The sequence below is a fragment of the Furipterus horrens genome, unplaced genomic scaffold (genome assembly GCF_987537825.1).
Source record: "Furipterus horrens unplaced genomic scaffold, mFurHor1.1.pri manual_scaffold_5, whole genome shotgun sequence".
Classification (NCBI taxonomy): Eukaryota; Metazoa; Chordata; class Mammalia; order Chiroptera; family Furipteridae; genus Furipterus; species Furipterus horrens.
In genome coordinates this window covers 94,452,774-94,470,276 of record NW_028327175.1, presented here as the reverse complement: position 1 = coordinate 94,470,276, position 17,503 = coordinate 94,452,774, and the positions used below count along the sequence as shown (strand labels likewise).

Genomic DNA, 17,503 nt, shown 5'->3' with positions numbered 1-17,503 from the left:
AGTGATGATGATGATGATAAAAATACTAGTGTGTGTAGATATGACATGAGCTTTCATTAAGAGTTCACCGTGTACCAGGTACTGTTCTGAGTGTTTTTACATTTGCTGACTCGTAACAACCCTAATGGGTACTACTACTGTTCCTAAGTTACAGATGAGAAAACTGAGGCAGAGAAGTTAAGTAACTTTCTCAAGGTGGTTGGAACTAGGGTCCAAATGCAGGCAGAATTGGTAGAGCCTAATAATACTAGTTTGTGTCTGTTTCTCCCTACATATGCACAAGGTACTGATCCTGAGCCCGTGAACTAAAGGGAAAGCTTGGCCCCCAGAGATCTCTTTCTGCCCCTTACTTTGAAGCCATGTGCTGGCCTGTGCTGCTATAGGATCAGAAGGAAGCAGATGGCCTGAGAAGTCCAAGAGCAGGGCGTACCAGCAGGTGGCGCTGCTTCACCAGCCCAGAGGGTCAGGGCTCAGCATGGCTGACCCCTCCCGTCTTACCTGAAGGCCCAAGACAGGCTCAGTGTTCACCGCCTCTCCTTCAGTCTGGGCAAGAAGCTGCAAAGCTTCATCCTTTTTTGTCCACGAAAAACTCCCAGTGCTTCAACTGGGGGCCAGTCTCCAAACCTAGATCTTTCTAAATTACAGATCCAGTTTTGTAACTACCCTCTCTCAAAATCTTCCATGTCTCTCATAAACTAAAGACCAAACTCTTTAGGTCAGTAAATAAGGCCCTGCCTACCTTTCTACCACCCCTCCTCCTACCACCCCCAGCCAAGGCTCCTACCACCAGCACACAAGCTGCTCTTCCTGCCCCTGGGCCTTTGCATGTGAATGCTCTTCTACCTACCTGCTCTCTCCTTTACTCTGACTGAGAAAAATCCCCAAGAGCTCTCAAGGTGTGACTCAAATGTCCCCTCCTCCTTTGTGAAGCACCCTCACCCGCTGGCCAGAATGGACAGGCTCCCTCCTCAGCCCTCCAGCAATACCTCCTACAGAGTTTGATTTTAACCCAACACTCATTCATGCACTCACAATACATACCAAGAGCCTGCAGCATGCCAGGCACTGGGAATACAAGAATGAAGAAGGCAGGCATGGACTTTGCTCTCAGAGCTTGTGGCACTAATCATACATTGCAAGTGAGTACATGATCACGTACTATGTATGGTAAGTGCTATGAAGGAAAGCACTGAGTTCCCTCCTCACGTTATAACTGAATTTTTTCTTGTGTTATTAAAATATAACTTACATACAGTGAAATTGATAAATCTAATGTTTAGCTCACTGAACTTTTACGTATGGGTACACCAACATTTCTATCACTCAAAGGTCCCCTTGTGCCCCCTTCACATCAATTACCCAACCCCCAGACACAACCCCTCTTCTGACTTCTTTCATCAGAGAATGGTTTTGCCTGCTCTAAAATTTCATATAAATGAAATTGCTAAATAATATTCCATTATAGAAATATACCACATTTGTCCAGTCTCCTGTTGATGGGTATTTGGGTTGTTTCTAGTCTTGAGGTATGAGGGACAAAGATGCTATGAGCATTCTGATATCATCTGTGTAAACAAGGTGTTTTTATTTTTCTAGATTATATACATAGAAATAGAATTGATGGGACATAGGACGGATATATGTTAACTTTAGTAGATGGTACAAACAGGTTTCTATGAGTTGTTTGGATGAACCAGTTCACATACCTAGCAGCAGTGTATGAGTCCCAGTTGCTGTATAACCTTGCCAACATTTGGTATTATCGGTCATTTTCATTTTAGTCATTCTAGAGTGTAGCTAGTACTCTTTCATTATGGTTTTAACTTCCAATTACTGTTGACTAAATAAAGTAAGTAACCCCTTTTCATGTTTGTCATTTGCATACCTTCTTATGTAAAGTGCTTCTTTGAGACTTTTGCCTACTTTTACATTGAGTTTTGTCTTTTCTTATTGATTTGTAAGATATATACTATATCCTTCATAGGAGACCTCTGTCAGGTATATGTATACAAATGTTTTTTTCCCAGTCTTTTCATTTTCTTAAAGGTGTATTTATGATAATCAGTTTTTACTTTTGATAAAGTCCAAATTACCAATTTTTAAAATTTTATTATTTGTTGGGTAGAAGTCAAGGTTCACTGTTTTTCATTTGGCTATCCACTTGCTCCAGCACCATTTATTGAAAAGACCTTCTTTTCCCCCATTTTTTCTATTTTTGCACCTAAACCATGCTGTCTTAATAAATGTAGCTTTATAGGGAGCCTCAAAATCTGGTAATGTAAATCTTCCAATTTTGTCTTCCTTCAAAATTGTCATGGATATCTAGGTCCTTCGCATTGCCATAATTTTTAATTGGATTATTAATTTCTTCAAAAGATCTCACTATGATTTTGATAAAGATATCATGGAATCTATAGACTTATTTCTAGAGAACTGACATCTTAATATTGAGTCTTCCTATCCATGGCAGAACTTTGCATTTATTTAGATCTTTAATTTTTCTCAGCAGGGTGCACATATTTTGTTAAATTTACTCCTAGGTTTTTGTCTTAGTCTTCTCAGACTGTCATTGCAAAATATAAACTAAATGATTTAAACAATAGAAATTTATTTTCTCAAAGTTCTGGAGGCTGGGAAGTCCAAAATCAAGATTCTAGCCAATTCAGCTTCTGGTGAGGACTCTCTTCCTAGCTAGTAGACAGACACTTCCTTAGTGTGTTCTCACATGACCTTTCCTGAGAGAGAGGGAGGGAGAGAGAGAGAGACAGAGACAGAGACAGAGAGAGAGAGAGAGAGAGAGAGAGAGGGAGAGAGAGAGAGAGAGAGAGAGAGAGAGAGAGAGAGAGAGAGAGAGAGAGAGAGAGAACACTCTCTGGTGTCCTTTCTTATAAGGACACTAATCCTATTGGATCGGGGGCTCCACCCTTAAGATTTCATTTAAACTTAGTTATACAATACTTACTTAGGGACCCCAAATACAGTCACATCAGGGGCTTCAACATATGAATTGGCGGTGGGATACAAATATTCACCCCATAACAGTATTTAATGCTTTTTTATTTTATTATACATGAGATTTTTTCCATCTCACTTTGCACTTGCTTCTGCTAATATGTGAGTATAGTTATTCATTTATTTGTATTAATCTTGTATTTTAGTCCATCCCAGCTGCTGTAACAGAATACCATAGCCTGGGTGGCTCACAGATAACAGAAAGATAGAAAGCCCAAGATCAAAGTGCTGATAGATTCCATGTCTAGTGAGGGCTTACCATCTGGTTAGTAGACAGCCATATTCTCACTGTGTCCTCACAGGTAAGTAGGGGCAAGGGAGCTCTTTGGAGTATCCTTTGTAAGAACACTAGTCCCATTCATGAGGGCTCCACCTTCATGTTCCAATCACCTCTTAAAAGCCCCACCTTCAAATACCACCATGTTGGGATTAAGATTTCAACATATAAATTTGGAGGGGCGGGAACACTTGTGTGCAGTGACTCTAATAAGTTCATTTATTATTCTAGTACTATATTTGCCTATTCTTTTAGATTTTCTATATACATAATAATGTCACCTGGGAATAAAGAGTTCTTTATATCCTCTTTGTTTCTGATCTGTATGCCTTTTATTTCTTCTCCATGTGTTATTGCCTACAGTATAATGCTGCATAGAAGTGATAACAGTGATCCTTTTCTTGTTCCCATGCTAAGGGGGAATGTGTACAATATTTCCTCAATTTAGTATGGTATTAACTGTTTTTGTTATCTTTATTGGATTGAGGACATTTCCTTCTCTATCTAGTTTGCTGAGAGAATTATTTTTATAATGCACGGGTGCTGAATTTTTTCAAATGATTTTTCTACATCTTTTGAGATGATCATGTAACTTCTATCCTTTATTTTGCTATTTTGATGAATCACATCAATTAACATTCAAATCTTAAACAAACATATTGTAGCATTCCTGCGATAAACCCCATTTGGTCATGATGGATTATCCTTTTTATATCTCACTGAATTCTATTTTCTAACATATCATTTTGAATTTTTACTTCTATTATTTACAAGGGATATAGGTGGAATTTTTTATCTCTTAAAAAAAACATGAGAAACTGATTAACAAGGATCACCTCCAGGGTGGGTGAAGGCTTTAGTTTTTACTCTATACTCTTTAATACTTTTTGGATTTTGAATTTTGTGCCTTTTAAATCACTCAGAAAGGAATAAAAGTAAATGTTAAATAAAAAACAGATGATGCTATTATGGACTGAATGTTTGTGTCTCCCCCCACCCCTAAATTCATATGTTGAAACCCTAACCCTCAAAGTGTTGGTATTTAGAGGTGGGGCCTTTGGGAGGTATTAGGTTTAGATGAGGTCATGAGGGTGGGGGCCCTGTGTTGGGATTAATATCCTTATAACAAGAAGAAGAAGAGAGATCATAGCTCTCTCTTTCTGTTCTCCATGTGTAAACACAGAAGGCAGCTGTCTGTAAGGCAGAAAGAGGGCTTTCACCAGGAACCAATCTGCCAGCACCTTTATCTTGGACTTGCCAAGATAAAGAACTATGAAAAATAAATACCTATTGCTTACACCAGCCACTTGACAGCATTTTGTTACAGCAGCCCAAGCAGACTAATACAGATTTACATTAAGTATTTAACACAATTTCCAGGAGATTCAAATGTTAATAAATGTCACCTATCATGACAGTTAGTTTTATGTGTCAACTTGACAGAGCCAAGGGATGCCCAGATAACCAGTACAACATTATTTCTGATGGTGTCTATGAGGGCGTTTCCAGAGAGATTAGCATTTGAATTGGTGGATTGAAGAAAGATCACTGTTGGTGGACTTGTAAACTGGTGTAGCCACTATGGAGAACAGTATAGAGGTTTCCTTTAAAAAATTAAAATAAAATTATTATATGACACAGCAATCCCTCTTCTGGGTATATATCCAAAGGAAACCAAATCCGTGTTCCTTGCAATATTATTCATAATAGTCAAGACATGGAAACAACCTAAGTGTCTATCAACAGATGAATAGATTTTTAAAAATTACCCCTCTCCAATAAATGTAAATTTTAAAATTTTGTAAAAAATGTGACCTATATACATGTATACAAAATGGAATATTATTCAGCCATTAAAAAGAAGGAAATCCTAACATTTGCAACAACATGGATGAACCTGGAGGACAGTATACTAAGTGAAATAAACCAGACACAGAAATACAAATATGTCATGATCTCATATATGGAACAACAACAACAACAACAAAAAAAAGGTAGAGCTCATAGTAACAAAGAATAGAATATTTGTAACCAAAGGCTAGGAGGTAGAGGAAAGGGGGAGATATTGGTCAAAGGGTGCAAATTTTCAGTTGTAAGAGAAACAAGTTCAGCTTGGTTTCTCTAGTTAATAATAATGTATTATGTACTTGAAATTTGCTAAGAGAGCAGATCCCAAGTAATCTCACCACACAAAAACAAATGGTAACTATGGGAGGTGACAAATATGTCAATAAGCTTGATTGGGGTAATCATTTCATAACATGTATATATATCAAAGCATCACACTGTACACTTTAAATATGCATAATGTTTATCTGTCAAAAATAAATAAACACACATAAGTACACACACACACATACAGAGTCTTGAGGGCCTACATGAGACAAGAGGTCAAGGCTGATTCAAGGGGTAGAGAGGTCTCATGCCCCTCTTCCACCTCTCACCCCAGGGAGCAATCCCTTTCAGAGCAGACCACCTCCACAATAAGACCAACAGCCATAATCCCAGGGTCTGCGGACTTAATTTAAGCCCCAACAGCCTTGAGGCCATTTTCAGCTGAGGACACTGAGCTCCAAGAAGAACCCAGCTTGCCCAAGGCTCCGCAGAGGCTGCCCCCTGCACAAGGCTCACTCCACCTGTGATAGGGTGATGTCAGCCTCTCTCCTTGGCAGCAGCATTGAGGGCCAAGGATGAGGTACTGGGGGGACGGGGCACATAGAACCAGGAATGTCCCCCACCACCAAGGCTTTAATGACCTCCGTATATTGGAGAGATAAACAAGATTGCCCCCTGCAGCCTGAATTCTCCCCAAAGTGGAGATGTTCCACCCTCCCAACTTCCTCTTAATTTCATGGTCCTGCAGTGTCCACATGGGATGGTGAGCAAACTCCACACTGTGGCTTACACGCTCAGCATCCACCCGGCCTCCCCAGTGCCCCTTGTACCCTTCACTTGCATTTTCCAGCCACCTTAAGGGCCTGTGCATCTCCCTGCCAATTAAGGCCCTTTCACCTTTACCCTCACCTCAAAGGCCCTCTACTCCAGGAAGCCCTCCTGAGGTCTCCATCTCCAACTATACCAACATTTCCAGCTAGCTCCCTGTGCCCTGCCTTCATAGCCCTTACTCCAGGTTGCAAACTATATCATCATGTGTGGTTATTAATTGATGTCCATATCTCTGCCACACCGTGAGGTCTAGGGCAGCAGGGACCTTGTTTGTGTCTGGCACACAGTAGGTAGGCAACACTATGTATCCACTGACTGACAGAGGATCTGACTCCTGTGACATGGCAGTTCTCCTGGAGCCTGCTGGCCAACAGGCATCCACGGCCACACGAACTGCGGAAATAGGTTAAAGATGAGGCAGTCCCTCACTGGTCCATGAAAAGTGTTATATATGCCCACTTTATAAATGGCAAAATCAGCTCAGAAAAGGAAGGGAAATGTAAGAGTTAGTTGCATCCACTGACCACCTGGGAGCTCAGCCCTCTCATAGTGAGAGAGTATTGCTGTCCCACTCATGAATGAGGACATGAAGCCCTTGCCTGAGCTGTGCGCCTGGCAGGCAGTGGAGCCCCAACTCAACCATCAGGAAGTAGAGGAGTCAGCCACTCCCCACCCTTGAAAGCATGTCACCAGACCTCTGTCTTTCCATCAGCTGCCACCTGCCTCCAACCCTGGACACATCTGAGAGGTCAGATGAGGCTTCTCTGGGTCCTTTGGCCCAACTGAGATGGGGACATAGCGAATAGGACACTGGGGTGTGTGTGCAGGGTGACTCCCCCAAAGACAGTCCAGGCCAACTCAGGGCTCGAGAAGAGCCATGCAGCAGGCAGAACAAGCACAGGGCTTTCCAGCTGCTTTCTTTCTAGTTGATTCCAGTACATCTCTGCCCATCTGTGAGTGCTGAGTAAGTCCTCCCTCTCTGAGCCCCTGTAAATTCTGAGCTGAGATACAACAACCGGTCCCTTCCTAACCTGAAAGTCTCCAAATGCAATTTGGAGTTTCCATCTGGTGTCTTCCACTTTATGAGCCCAGGGTTTTGTGTTTTATTCCAAGATACCCCAACTCTAAGGACTTCTGATCTCTCTGCATTTGCTCCCTCTGATTGGCAGATCCTGGGGTTTCCCTCATTGTCATCTGGAAAATTCAAGGACATATGTTCTCCTGGGGATTATTACTCACTGAATAAATAGCCACAGAAATCTTGACCCTACCACCGTCTGCTCCCCCTATCACCAAATCCATGATGATCCCACCAGCCCCCTGCTCTCCTCCCACCCACCCTGTCCAGGCTCCACTGACTCCTTCCTAGACAGCGGCAATGGCCCCTAACTGGGGCCCAGCTTCCACTTCCACCTCCAGTATTCCAGGCTCCACACAGACGCTCCAGTGATGTTTTCAAAGCACAAATTTCCTCCATAACCCTGCCTAGCTTATCTTCAATCTTAGGACAAAGCCCAAATCCATAGTATGACCACGTGGACTTCTAAGATCTGGCCACTGTCCACCTTGGCTGCCTCCCTGCTCACCCCTCCCCCAACCCCCTCAGAAACTCAGCAGAGCTCCTTCCCATATCAGGGCTTGTCATCTGCTATTCCCTGAGACACCCACTAACTCCAACAAAGCCCCTAGGGCTCTCCAGAAGTGCCCCTCCTATGAGGGGCCCTCCTTGAGCAGCCCACTCTCAATTCCACCCACCCCTGCAGGCTGGATCCCCTCGATTTACACTGTCATAGAGATCTGACTTCTCTTCCAAACACTCATCACCCTTATAATTATATACCCATCAGGCAATCATTTGTCTGATGTCTATCTCCTCCACTAAGCTGCTGGCTGCATCCCAGGCCGAGCTCAGGGTGGGGCCCATCATATGCACTCAATAAAGACTGGTAGAATGAGTGAAGCAATCAATAAACAGCATGTGTCAGATGGAGTCGCAGGCTGGGAACTGCAAGGCTAACCAAGACATGGTGGCTCGCTGGAGGAACTCAGGGTGTCTGGCTGGGGAACATCCATGGAAACTGATGGCTACAGGAAGGGGGGGGGGGTGCAGGACATGGTCACTTTTGCCAAGAGGGGCCAGAAAAAGCCTCCCACCTCGAGGTTACACTCGGGGGACCTTGGGCAAGGAGGCAGCCTGCACCAGGAGGGCCAGGACGTTGTTGGGGATGCAATTTGGTGCATATGGGAGCTGAGTTCTTGGACAGGTAGCCAGGCACTGACAGGCAGCACATGCAGGCCAGGCTGTGAAAACCTGGAAGGCAGGCAAAGGGCGTGGACTAGGTCTGTGACCACTGTGCTGGCCAGTGCTCCCCGGGCTTTTCAGTGCATGCTCCCAATCAGGAAAATATTTTTGAGCCCATAATATATGCATATTAATGTATACAGATATAAGTATATGTATTATTCACTGTCTTTGCATATATTAAAAAATCAGTAGAGTTTAACTTTGCTCTTATTTTATGTAGGTTAAAAAATAAAAGAAGACTTTCCACCTTGCTACAGAGAGGCTTGTGGACCCACTTCTGGCCACTCAGGGACTATGGGCAGAGGAGTGTCATGATCAGATCTGCTTTCAAGAAACGCCCCACCTGTGGTTGCGTGGCAGCTGGGTGGGAAGAGAGAGATGGGAATCAGGTGGCTTCTGTCTGAGAAAAGGGGGTAGGGCAAGGATGAACAGCCTCACTTTGCAGGAGGGAAACTGAGACCAAGGAGGAGCTGGGGGTCAGACTCCAGATTACAAAGTAGCAGAGGTTGGACGGAACCAGGCCTCTTTTGGGGACTGGCACACTCTCATCCGCTCAGCAATGCACGGAAGCTGAACCCCCCCACCCCAACCCCGAGCAGTTGGAGGAGGGCCTTACCCTCTTCAGGCCCCTAAGACCTTCCAGGGAGCACAAAGGCTAAAGTCATGAAGTCTCCAAAGGGCCCAGCTGAAGTCCTGCAGCCGCTCCATATCTGTTCCAGAAAAGATGCAGATGTGTCCTGTGTGTCCCCAAGGGTGCCCCTGGGCTCACAGTCACCTGAGAGGGCATGAGAAGAAGAGGATCTCAGGAGGAGTGAGGTGCCCGTCCCTGGAGGTCTGTAAGCAGAGATTGTGGCTCTTTGGCCTCCAAAGGCAATGTCCCCAAAGCATCATAAGGGGCTTTGGTGGGTGTCAGGACAGGGAACAACTCTGCCAGCTCAGAGACCTCACCTGGGGGAGCAGGTGCCCCCTTCCTTCCTGGGCACTTCAACTCAAAGGCCTCTGCTCCTGCCCTGGCCCCACTTCCTCACCAGGGACCACCGTTAGGAGGACCAGACTGGGAGGTACCGAGACAGGCTGGAGACTCAACAGGAAATGGGAGTGGGGGTTTCTGAGAGGGAGGCAGTAGATTATTAATCTCTTGATTAATAGCAGAGGGCTGGCAGGAGAGGAAGGGGCTGTCCCACTGCAGTGCTGAGGCAGGAGGCGAGGGGTCTCCAGCCGCCAGCCTCCTCAGAATCCAAGCTAGTCATTTCTAATTGCCAGGTGGAAACCACAACAGCCAAGCAGGTAGTCTCCTGTTCAGCCCCCACCCACCCACCCACCCAGGACCAGGACCACAGACCACTTGGGAGGCCAGGCTGGGGGAGGGGGCGCAGCCCAGACAAGCTCCCACTGCTGGGGTGGCAGCCTTGCAGAGCTTTTCAACCCACACAGGCCAGCGAAGGGAGGAGGGGCAGGAGAGAAGGCCATGCTTTTGAGAAAGTGCTAAGTCCAGGACTTCATGTGGCCTTGCGGGCAGCAGGCAACCCAACCAGAGAAGGGAGGCTGGCTGGCAGGGGGCCATCTGGAGGAGGGGTTTGAAGGAGGCAGATGAAGCCCCAGAGAGTTCCGGCAGAACCCTCTACTCAGCACATCTGGAAAAGGTTGGCTATAACGCCATCAAAGAGCTCTGAGGGGCTGGGAGACAGAGGAGGGCAGGGAAGCGGGTGAGGAAAACTGAACCCCGGAGGCCCTGGGGCTGGTCCTTCCAGGCGACCTGGCCCACCCCCTCCCACAGCAGAACAGGGGGTTCAGAAGGGCAGGAGCGCACAGCAATAACGCCTGACATCTCACTGCAGCAAACAAGGCACGATGGCTGTGATTTCCACCCCAGAACAAGGCAGGGGTTTATCCCCATTTCCCAGGAAGGAAAACTAAGGCACAGAGCGGGGAAGCACGGCTTGTCTTTGCTGCCTTCCTTCTGTCCTGAGCTGGGTCTGAGGGCCCCTCACAGGGATCCTTCCAGGTCCAGGCCCCTCACTAAAGAGCTGGCTGGAGAAGCCTGTAGGGAGGGGACAGACAGGGTGCCTGCCCCCAGGCCAGGTCTCCTGCTACGGCCCCCTGCCTGGCTCTACAGGCTGTTTCCTCTCTCCCACTCACACCTCCTCTCCTGGTGAAATCCCCTCATCACTCAGATCTCTGCTCTGATATTTCCCCCAGGGAAACCAGGACTTGTTCTCACAGGGACATACCTCCATTTCTGTGAGTCCTTGATTGGCATGAGCCCCTCCACAAGCTCTGCGACGGAGGGCCCATGTTCTTGGCACACACACACAAACACAATAAAAATTCAATACAAAAAGTCACAGAATGGGAAAACCCACATGGGATACAGTTGCATTTCAATTTTTTTTTCATTTAACAAACAAATGGATGCATTTCTTTAATGAATGTTGTTAAGCACCTTAATGCGCCAGACCCTGCATCGAGCCCTGGGAGTAATGAGGTGAGGACATCGTGGTCCTGCTTTCCAGACACTCACGGGTTAGTGAAAAGAGCCTCAATATCAGACCATCTCAGTGTCACGGGGGTGGACCTCCGTGGGTGATGGAAGCCCCCAATCTCAGCCTTCCCTCCTGTTGCTATTCTGACAAGGCCCCCTTCCCCTCCCACTCCAGGTCCACCCACCCCGGCTTATTCTCCGAACTTCACTCCTACAGCCGGCCTCCGCCCAGCTGCACCAGCTCCTCTCCCGGGTCATCCTTGCAGTTTACAAACATGCGCCTGCATCTCGTCTCTTAAAAGCAACTAACCAAACAAAAATCTCCACTGACCTCATGCTGCTCTCAGCTTCTAAGACCCATTCATTTCATGCTTCCTTCACAGCAAACTTCTTTAAAGATTTTTCTAGTCTCCCAGACTCATTTTTCTCCTCCACCCATGCCATCTCAGCCTCCCTCCCTTCCACTCCCCCAAACCGCACCTGCCAGGGTGCTCAGTGACCTCATGTTCCCAAATCCAATGGTCCCTCCTTGGTCCTCATCCCACCAGCCTCTCAGAAGCATTGGGAGACTCATCCTCTCCTGCTCTCCCTCTTAAGCAGGGTTCCCCTGGTGCTCCTCCTGCCCTGGCTGCCCCTGGGCTGGTCCTTCCTCCTCAGCCCACCTCCAAGGTTAGGGTAGCAGGACTGTTCCAGGATCAGTGTCCCTTCTCTGTATATTCATTCCTATGTTCACTTCCAGTCCCTAGAGCTTTAAATACCGTCTACATGCTCATGATTCTCCATCACACGTTTCCTCAATTCTAACATGAACATACGGTTATGTTTTAACATCTCTGACATTGAGATTCCTACTACAGTTGATGACGTGCTATGATTTAATTAGAGGCAGTCTAATTAATGTGCTTCTTCTTACCAATGGCATCTTAGACTCCATGAAAGGCAATATGACCCTAGCCCAAGAGTCTTCCTGGTACTCCAGACTTTTTTACTCAACCTCCTTCCTACACCCCTCTCGCCACAGGTACCCACCCATAGGCATCCAAACTTTACTTGGCCAAAGTTGAGCTGCTGGTTTCCACCTCCTAGGGCTGAGGCTGACCTCCTGCCAATGTCCCCAACTCAGTGAAATGGCTGCCCGGCCAACCAGCCATTCAAACAAAAACTTTAAGGTCATTCCTGATGGCTCTCTACCCTTAAGTGATTAGACATTCCTGTCCCCTCAGCTTCTAGAACACCTGCTGACTCCACCCACTTCTCCCCACTTTCCCAGCTAGCGGCCCACCGGGTGCCACCATCCTCTCACACTTGTGTCCCTTTTCCCCAGAGCACACAGCGATCTCTTCAAAACCTATATCAGCTCATCACAGGAACCTCCAAAAAGGACAGAAAACTAGACCCGAAACAAGCAGAAGGAAGGACACAGTGGATATGACAGCAGAAATCAATAAAATTAAACACAGAAAAACAACAGAGGAAAAGCAATGAAACCCCTAGCAAAACTGACAAAGAAAAAAGGGAGAAAAAACACTAATTATCAAAATCGGAAATGAAATAGGGAATAACACTATACACATAAATTTAACAACTTAGAGGAATTGAACCAATTCATTGAAAAACACAAATTACCAAAACTCACTCAATATGAAATAGATGATTTGAATAGTCCTATAACTATTAAGGAAATTGAATTTGTAGCTTATAAACTCCCCAAAATGAAATTTCCAGATCCAGATGGTCTCACTGGAGAATTCTTCAAAATTCTTTAAGAAGAATTAATACCAACTCTACACAATCTCTTCCAGAAACTAAAAGAGGCAGCACTTCTTAACTCACTTTATGAGACCTTGATACCAAAGTTAGACAGTGCAAAAGAAACTACAGGCTTATGTCCATCATGAATATAGGCATAAAAATTCTCAACAAGATATTAGCAAATAGACTTCAGCAGCATAGAAAAAGATTATACACCATGACCAAGTGGAGTTTATTCCAGCGATGAAATGCTGGTTCAATATTCCAAAATCAGTTAATGTAATCACCATGTTAATAGGCTAAAGAAGAAAATCACATGACCATGTTAATCTATACAAAAGAAAAAAGTTGACAAAAGTTAGTACCCAACTTGATATGGAACATCTCCAAAACCCTTATGGTTAGCAATATACTTAATGGTGAGATGTTTCCCCATACAATTAGGAACAAAGCACCCTCTCCCCTCTCTCTACTCTTACTCAATGAGTGATGAAAATTCTAGCCAGTGAAAAGGCAAGAAAAGGAAATGATATATGTATCAGAAAGAAAGAAATAAAACTGCCTCTATTTATAGATGACATGATTGTGTTGGTAGAAAATCTAAAGGAAGCTACAAAAAAAAATAATAATATGAGTTCAGCAAGGCCAGAGAATACTAGATAAACATACAAAATATTGTAATTCTATATACTATCAATGAACACATGGAAATCTAAACTCAAAATTTTACCAAAAAATATATTTACAGTTAATCAATCAATCAATAAACAGGACTTGTATGCTGGAAACTATAAGAAATTAATGAAGAAAGATAAAAGAAATAGAAAGAAATTAAATAAGTGGAAAGACAGACCATATTCCTGAATTAGAAGACTCAACATAGTAAAAATATCAATTCTCCCCAAGTGGATATACAGATATAATGCAATTGCTGTAAAAACCTCATCACAGTTTTGGTAGATACAGACAAGATTATCCTAAAGTTTATATGAAAAGAGAAAGAAACTATAGTAGCTAAAACAATTTTGGAAAAGAAGAATGAAGTGGGAAAAATTGGCCTACCCGGTTGCAAGACTTACTATATATCTACAGCAATCAAGACTACATGGTATTGGTCTTGTACAAGGGAAATAAGATCGTGCAGGGGAAAAAAGGACTTAGTGTGATACCGCCATTTCTTCCACTATTGTTTCTGCGCCTTTCGCAGGGCTTTAACAGCGAAATGCTGGGACAGAGCATTTGGAGGTTCACAATCTGTGTGGTCCGAAGGAGCCACTATGAGGAGGGTTCAAGGAAGAATTTGCCATCTTCAGGGGAAAACAAGTGGTGGTTATTAGCTAAGATGACTTTGTACTTTGGATCTGGATTTGCCGCGCCTTTCTTTACAGTGAGACACCAACTGCTTAAAAAAATTAGGGTGTTTCCATTAATCCATGAAATAGATATGAAGAGGAGCATTTTAAGAGGATCAAACTATTGAACTCAACATACTAGATGTGTTTGTAAATAAACTTAAGGCATGAATTATTAATGCCTCTGCTCTGAAATATGAAATGTGACAACTGAACATGTGTATACGTTTTTATTAGGGTATTATCCCAATATTAGTTTCTTGATCAAAATATATGTGATTTACTTGTTTCTTGATCGTAAATTTTGAGATTTTATTTAGTTTTTCACTGCTAGGTCACAACCTTGTTGGTAATTTATGTTATAAAAGAGAAATGCAAACTTAACTTTAGTTCTATACTAATTTCTTTTTTATTTTAGGGGGGAGAAAAGATTTACTTTCAGTCTTCCCCTGTACTTTGAAGGAGTAAACTGGTTTTTCTCCATGAGTGAGAAGAGGAAAACCAGCAATGTATCCAGATTGAAGTTCAAGAGCTTCATTTTTTTCCCTCTAGACCTATATCCTAAAACTGAAATTTTTGTCCCAATAAATATTAGTCTTGTTTAGTCTAAATAAAAGTATATTTGAAATGGAATGTAATAGCATATAAGGTAGAATATAGAAAACAATTACCAATTCATTCTAGAGCTTTGACTAGTGACTATGGGTTAAAGACGGTTCTGATTAGTAATTGTATCAGTGAATCAAGTTTAAAGGAGTAGTGAAGTGCTGCCTGCCACTTAAAGTGTAATGACTGAATCCCTAGGGCTTTGTGTCAGAGCAAGGAAAAAGTAATTTGCTACTGAATATTTTAATCTCAATTTGGTCACTTTTGGAATACCACTGGTGTTACAAGAATACTGTAGCCCTGACTGGTGTGGCTTGGTGTTCTGGGTATCGTCCTGCAATCCAAATCGTTGCCGGTTGGATTCCCCCATAAAGGCACATGCCTGGGTTGTGGGTCAGACCCCCAACCCCCTAACCCCATTAGAGGTGTGCAAGAGGCAGTTGACTGATGTTTCTCGAACATCGATGTTTCTCTCCCTCTCTTTCTCCCTCCCTTCCCCTTCTCTCCAAAATTAAATAAATAAAATCTTTTTTCTTTAAAAAATACTATAAAGCAGAGGTTGTAAACTGGTGGTCTGTTTATCCTACAGACTTTGGTGTGGGGGGCGGGTTGGGGAGGAAGGGGGAAGGGAAGAGGAGGGAGGGAAGAAGGGGGGAGGGGAGGAGTTCAGAAGGGTGGAGGGGAGTGCTGTACTGTTTTTAAACCAATATTTAAAACTAGGGCATTCAAATATTCACATAAAAGTCCATACTTCTGGATTCTTGAAAAATTGCTCTGGATGGTTCTACACATGCCCTCATGCAACAAAACGACCACCTCTGTCCATCCTCACCATGACACGGAATTACCCATATGCCCATAGTGTTAAATTACTGATTTGTTAGACCTTAACTTTTTTATTGTTCTCTCAGTTTATCTGAGAGGACCCATTTTAGACTTTTCAATAACCACCTGACAACTCCTCAAATAACAAATGCAATTTAATCTAAATTATCTTGTTCAACCATTCCTTAAAAAAAAAAAAAAAATGCTGTGTGGGATTGGAAGAGTAGACATACATATCAATGGAACAGAACAGAGAACACAGAAACAGACTAACACAAATATGCCCAAATGATTTTTGACAAACATGCAAAAGCAATTCAATGGAGAAAGAATGGCCTTTTCAACAAATAGTGGTGAAGTAACTGGGACATTTGCAAACAAAAAAACAAACCTCACCCTAAACCATCACACCTTGTGCAAAAATTAATTCAAAATGAATCATGGCCTTAAATGTCAATTATAAAGCTATAAAACATTTAGAAAAAAACATAGGAGAAAGTCTTCAGGATCTAAAGCTAGAAAGAGTTCTTAGACTTGACACCAAAAGCAAAATCCAGAAGAAAAAAAACAACAACAATAAATTGGACTTCATTAAAATTAAAAACGTGTGCTCTGCAGAAGACTCTTAAGAGGATGAAAAGACAAGCCACAGAGTGAGAGAAAATATTTGCAAACCAATAACTAACAATGAGCTAATATCTAAAATATATAAAGAAATCTCAAAACTCAACAGTTAAAAAACAATCCAATTAAATGTGCAAAAGATGGCCCATTTAATGGGCAAAACACATGAAGAGACATTTCATCGAAGAATATATACAGTTGGCAAATAAACAGATGAAAAGATGTTCAGCATTAATTTGTTGAAAAGATGTTCAACAAATTAAAACCACAATGAAAGACTACGCAGAATGGCTAAAATAAAATACAATGACAACACCAAATGCTGGCAAGGATACAGAGAGACTGGATCACTCAGACATTGCTGGTGGGAATGTAAAACGGTACAGCCACTCTGGAAACAGTTTGACGGTTTCCTAGAAAACCAAACATGCAACTACCATATGACCCAACCCATTGCGCTCCCTCCTGGGCATTTACCCAGAAAAATGAAAACTTATGCTCACACAAAACCCTGAATATACACAAATATTTACAGCAGCTTTATTCACAAGAGCCCTGAACTGAAAACAACCCAGATGTCTTTCAACAGATGAATGATTAAACTAACTGTGGTACAACCATACCATGGAATACTACTCAGCTATAAAAAGGACTATATATTGATACACCCAATAGCCTGAATGAATCTCCAGAAAATTATGAGTGTAAACAGAGCCATTCCAAAAGGTTATATACTAATTCCATTATCGAAATGGCAAAATTACAGAAATGGTGAGAAGATTAGTGGTTGTCAGAGGTTAAGGAGGGGGTAGGGGCAGGAGGAAAATAGGTAAGACTACAAAAGGGCAAAGTGAGGGGTCCTGGTGGTGAAGGAAATGCTTTGTATCTTGACTGCATCAGTGTCAACCCTGACAGCAACATTGTACTTACTGTACTTTTGCAACATGTTACCACTGAAAGGAACAGGATAAAAGGTCATGGGATCTCTCTGTATTATTTCTTACAACTAGATGTGAATTTACAATTATCTCAAAATAAAACATTTGATTTAAAAGCAAACACCTAATCAGGTCATTCCTCATCTCCACTTAAAACTTCAATGGCTTCCCAATAAGTTTACAATAAAATTCAAACTTAACCTCTGCCTATACTTTCCTCTCCTGCTCTGCTTCTGAACACTGACATTCTCTCTGTTCCTTCATCCAGGACCTCCCCACCCCAGGGCCTTTGCACTAGCTATCTTCACCCAGTCTTCACATGGAAACTTTCTCATTACTCATTGCTCAGCATCAATGTCATCTCTTCAAAGAGTCTCTCTCCTA

At 43.2% G+C, this 17,503-nt stretch overlaps 1 protein-coding gene and 1 pseudogene across 1 annotated transcript in view; one reads left to right on the top strand and one right to left on the bottom strand.

Moving 5' to 3' along the window:
- The window catches only part of COL26A1 (collagen type XXVI alpha 1 chain), a 186,188-nt gene that overhangs the window by 106,813 nt on the left and 61,872 nt on the right, over window positions 1–17,503 (bottom strand). The gene's annotated exons all lie outside the window — the stretch shown is intronic.
- LOC150009048 (cytochrome c oxidase subunit 7C, mitochondrial pseudogene) lies at window positions 13,997–14,254 on the top strand (annotated as a pseudogene).